The sequence below is a fragment of the Mirounga leonina genome, unplaced genomic scaffold (genome assembly GCF_011800145.1).
Source record: "Mirounga leonina isolate KUSES-001 unplaced genomic scaffold, KU_Mleo_1.0 Mir_92, whole genome shotgun sequence".
Classification (NCBI taxonomy): domain Eukaryota; kingdom Metazoa; phylum Chordata; class Mammalia; order Carnivora; family Phocidae; genus Mirounga; species Mirounga leonina.
Genome location: NW_023270852.1, coordinates 22,264,166 through 22,270,165, shown reverse-complemented (window position 1 = coordinate 22,270,165; position 6,000 = coordinate 22,264,166).

The window sequence follows — 6,000 nt, the reverse complement described above, 5'->3', positions numbered from 1 at the left end:
GCTGGTATCTTGCTTCCTTGAATATAATCCTGGGCCTCTTGGGGAAAGTTGGGGCCAATATGATCTAGGAGGCTTTGAGAAACAATGGGCTGAGGAAAATAGATTTATGCATGAACCTGAGAACAGGCTAGCAAAAATCCCACACCTTAGGAAAAGCTGCCTAGACTTCCTTTGCCTCCAGAGAAGTAGTACTGAGAAGCTGAGATGTTAGAACAGGCCTGAGAATGGGGTGAGGAAGCTCTAGAATGCAGGAACCTCCTGCCTTCCTGCAGAAAGGGTTTATTCTGGACTGCTCTGCACTGTGGGATCAGGTTAGTAGGGCAGGCCCTGCCCATGTGTGGGAAACCAGGAATGTACAGCTGTGCTGATGCCTAGGAATTCACTACCTCTCAGTAGAATTCATTGAAATGTGTTCCTTGCTCTTGCTAGTGGATGCACAGTCCACATGAAATGGTTCGTTTCAAGGTTTCTCTCTATAAAATGCTTTATTCTTAAAATTTACTGTTGCATGAGAATGTGAGATGTCCAAATTTTACTTCATATTTTTAGTCTGCTCTCTGCCACAGGGTATCTTGGCTTCCATGTAGCAGTGTTTCTAGTATGAAAGCTTTAGTAATTTTCTTAGGCATTCTTCAATTATTTGTCCTTCGATCTTACTGCTAGGTGCTGTTTTCAATGTGCCTCACTTAATCTTTTGTCCATAGGTGGAAATAATACTTTGCATGGATCAGCACAGAGCACAGGGAGACTTTTATCTCTTTTTTTGGATACTGCACTTCTAGTACTGTAATCTAAGATTAAATTAGGTGTTTTGATGTCACAATATTGACTCATATTGAGCTTACTGTCAGCTTTTGTCCAGGCCTTTTATACACAAATGGCAATTACTTAATATCTTAATCATCATATACTTGTGTATTTGATTTTGAGTCTCAGTGGATTGTTTACACTTATCTTCATTAAATTTTATCATGGTAATTTGGCTTGTCTTACAAAGCTACTGAGATATTTGATTCTATTGTCCTTAGTAGCATCCTCCTAATTTGATTTGATTTGATAATCTTGTCTTCTGATTTTTTTTCCAGTGGTTGATTAAAAAAAAATTGACCAGCAAAGAAATAGACAGATATATTTGTAATTCACTTGGATATAAATATATTAATTAACAGTCTAAATCTGGTCATTTGTTTATCCTCCCATATTATCTTATCATGTTAACAATATGGCATGAGAGACATAATAGACATCTTTGTGGAATATCAGTTAAGGGTATTCCCTGTCTCCCAATCTTATGGTACTTTCAAAATAAGGATTGTTTCAAATAGAATTTTTCTAGTGGACACAGGACCTATCACTTTTTAACACTTTATTTTTTTACATAAGTAATGACAATTTATTTTTCTGTTTTTACAATCTGTCTTTGTGCCCAAAACTGCTCAGTGCTCTATTAATTCTCTGTTTTGGAAAATTAGAATATCTACAAGAATATCTAATCTTCATATATTAGGAATTCAAAACCTTGAGGAAGACAGATTAAAGGACAGAAGTATTTAAAAGTCTGATTTTCAACAGTTGTGTGTTTACTTGTTTTATCCATAGACACATTCACATCCACATCTAATCGTAAAAATGCCACTTCTGCACTGGTCGCTCATCTTTACTGAAATGCATTCAGAGTGGCCAGTTGTCACAGTGGAACAGTTGGAAGCTTCAGCGGTAGTGTTAATAGATGAATAGTCCACAAGAAGCGGTAGTGTCTATAGATCCATGGTTCACATGATGGGGCAGTGCCAATGGATGCATGGTCCATGTGAAAGGGTTTCTTTCAAGGTTCCACTCTATAAAATGCCTTACTTCTCAAACTTACTATTGCATGAGCATGTGAGATGTCCAAATTTTACTTCATGTCTTCTTTTCTCAGTTGTTTTTCATTTTCTCCCAACGTTTAGTGAAATGAAAGACAAAAAACTTTTGAGTCTGAGAGACCTGGGCTCAAATACCAGCTTTGAATCCACTGGCTGATGGATGTTGGGCAAATTATTTAACTTTACTGAGCTCTTCTACTCATTTCTGCTAATAATGATGATTTTAGGGGTTTTTTGAGGTTAAAGTTGAAATAACATACAAAGTATCCAGTACAGTTTGGGGCACATACTGGGGGCTAGATGTTAGTTTCATTTCTTTTCCCTTCTCCTAGCAAATTTATAACTTCAGACTTTTCTTTTCTAATTAGATTATGAGTATTAGTTCAATTATAGACTTAGATTAATCACACTTCATAATTGCCATTGTGCTTTACTAATAGTAATAATAAAATTCCTCATGTAAATTGATATCAGCAATCACTGTTCCAATTACCCTTATAAATCTACCCTACCTAGTCAATGTTAATGGTTTGGCTATGAAAAGCTCACACAGATTGATGATTACCAGCCAAGTTCAAAAGGAAGATTGTACTATCTTCTCAGTTGTCAGATTGGGCCAAGCACTTAGTCAATTTCACGGTTCCTAGGGAGGAGTGAGAGCTTTGGCTATGCAGTTTGGTTAAAATTCTTTTATTCCCCCTCTGCCTATCTTCCGGCAACCTTTTCTGTTTCCTAGTCTCTCACATAAGCCTTCTCTTTTCTTACTGATTTAATTATTTTTTAACTCACTGTTAAAGCAGTTATCATAACTTTTATGTATCCATAAAATTCCCATGTTATACCTTTCATAATGAATATAGAAACTAGCACTTCAATTGGTGCTAAATATTTGATGAATTGCAGTTCAAATTTTGTGAATACCACAACTCAAAAATCATGTTATTAATTGCTTTTTACAGAACAGCATTCCATGATAGTAGGAATAAGTTTACAGAGGTAGATCACAAATAAATGGTGAAGGGCTCTGAATACCAGTCTAAGGAGATATTTTATTTTCCATGCAATGAAGAATAATCAAAAGCTTTGGAGAAAGTTTTGTGGCATGCATACCAGTGTTGGAGAAGATTTAATCCTTCACTAGGATCCAAGTAGAGAACAGAGAGCAGTTAGGCTGAAGATCTGGTCTAAGTGGTAGAAAATGGGATGGAAAGAAACTGACAAATGTGAGTAGTGTTATGAAAGGGAATTTCATTTATGTATTAATTATTTCAGTTTTCACAAAACAGTTATTGATTCCCTAGATGTGATGGGCATTAAGGATACTCCAGTGATCAAGAAGTGTTGCTTGCCTTGCTCTAGAGTTTGTGGAGGTAATATGATGTTAGTGCCTTAGCAGAGCAGAGGTAAGACAGTGGGCAGCAGATGCAGAGGATGACTAACCCTGCAGCAGGGCTCATAGGTTGGTCTGAATATTTTCTTCCTCAACACTTAGTGTGAATTTGAAGTTTCAAGTTATTTTTGGTTCCCAGAATTATGAGAAAATTTTGTAAATACTCCTTTAATGTAGTCTGTGCCTTTGCATTGGCAGATTTGAAATGAAAACAATAGTATCCATAAGATACCTTTTAAAAATACCCTCCTGGTGTGCAGTACATAACTGGCTCTCAGTATGTTAACATCATTCTGAATATATGTGTGTGGGTGTTGTTTCATTTTTATCTCAGTATCTCCAGTGTTAGCAGAATGCCTGGCACATAGTAGATGCTTGAGGAATGCCTACTGAAATGTCATCATTGTATCGGGGCAGCAAGAATCGTCTGTTGTTATTCTTGTTTTTCTTCTCATCTTGAATGATGATGTGTTTAAAAGCAACTTTTAGGACTTAAAAATCCGTCAGCAGCTCCACTGCCTCATTTAATTCTGCCCACCTTGGCCAAAGTTCAGGCCTTGAAAAACAAACCAGACCTTTTCGTATTTCTTTACTTTTTGTTCATGTATCTCAGTTGCAAAATATTGGTCTCTGGCCAACATTCATATGACAGCTTCCCATATGAATGTTAAACAGGCAACGATGATGCTCTATAATTACAGTGCTTGAAATGATTGGAAATAAATTGGCACTCCAATTATAGATGCGTGAAAGAGGCGCCAGTATATCACAGTCAGGCCATTAATTTCTAAAGTGGTTCAGGCCATCTCACTATTTCGGTGACATTCCTTATTTATGGCTGCAGTGAATCACTTTGAAATGTGGTGCCTCCAAATTAACAAGCTGAAGGACAATTTTTTTTTTACCTAAACTATTCCAGGTTATTTTCTCCTTAGGGGGTAAAAAATGCAGACAGGGAGTCAGGGACATACTATTACTTGCTGTAATTCTATGTATAGGATATGGAACAATAGGGTTTTGATAGGCTTTATTTTTATTCTTTCTTTTAGAAAGAATATGAAAAAATGTCCCCTATAGATACTTGAACTAAAACCATAAACTTTTCCATGTTGTCAAAATTAAATTAGGAAAGTAGAATTCTTTGGTATTTAATTTTTGGCCTTTGAAATGGATGTCTATTTGAGTTGGCAGACCTAAAATCATACCTTTCATATAAAAGCAACCTAAGAAATATCCTAAATGTCTCTTAAAATAACTCTTTAATGGTCATATATCACTATACTTTATACATTGGAATTATCATCTACATTCTTTCAGAAGTTTCTCTAGATAACTGATGGACTGCTATGAGTTTCAGTAAGAGATGACATTTATTTGATTCTGATAACTGACCTCTGTGAATACCATCTCTTCAGGTTACAGCTCTAAGAAGCTAGGGACATGCTCAATCCAGCCATCAAAATAAATAAATCTGAGGCGCCTGGGTGGCTCAGTCGTTAAGCGGCTACTTCGGCTCAGGTCATGATCTCGGGGTCCTGGGATGGAGCCCTGCGTCGGGCTCCCTGCTCAGATGGAAGCCTGCTTCTCCCTCTCTTGCTACCCTGTGTTCCCTCTCTCGCTGTATCTCTCTCTGCCAAATAAATAAATAAAATCTTAAAAAAAAAAAATAAATCTGTAACTGACCAATGGACACTACACCCTTCCACTGCATAATGTGTTCCTTAAGGGTAGAAGCTATGCCTTATTAATACATTGTGCAGGTGCTTCATATATAGAAAGTACTGAATGAATTTTCATTGAGAAAGTGTTATTAACTATTGCCAAAATAGAATATAGTTACCTATACATTTAAAATATATGTAATGAAGATAGAAGAATATTTTGGGAAAGGTGACATAACAATTAACTTCAGATTGTATATTTTATTTTCTAAAATTAATTGTTAATCATGTAAAAATATATGAAAGCATTCTTAAATACTACAGGTAATGATAATGTCTGCTGGTATCATTTATTTAAGAGAGAGTTTTCATGGTAAAAATCTATTATAGAACTTCTTATTTCACTATAGAACTTATTGTAGACCTTTTAAAATCAAGTCTTTTTTTAAAGTAAATGCTGTTTTATTTTTATTTATTTTAAAAAGATTTTATTTATTTATTTGCCAGAGAGAGAGTGTGGGAGAGAGTACAAGCAGGGGGAGCGACAGGCAGAGGGAGAAGCAGGCTCCCTGCTGAGCAAGAAGGTAGATGTGGGACTTGATCCCAGAACCCTGGGATCATGCCTGAGCTGAAGGCAGATGCTTAACTGAGTGGGCCACCCAGGCATCCCAAAATCAAGTCTTCTGAAGGCATTTGTTCTTTTTTTGTTAAGATTGTTATATAAAATTTCCAAATTATGCATAAGAAAATATATTGTGTATCCCCACATACCCATTAATCATAGTCAATGGTTATTAATACAAAAGAATCTCTATAAGGACTTAAAACATAATCACAATACTATTATCACACATAAAATTGAACAATTCCTTAAAATCATTACATATATTCAGTGTTCATATTTTTCAGATACTCATTTTCTTCTTTTTCACATTGATTAAACCAGGATTCATTTATGAGACATTTATGAGATACCCATTCTGATTGGTTCCTACTTTCCTCTCTTTCTTCTTCTTTTTCTCCTTCCTTCCCTTCCTGTCTTCCTGGCCAAACTTTCTTCCTTCCCTTCACCAGTAACTCTGGG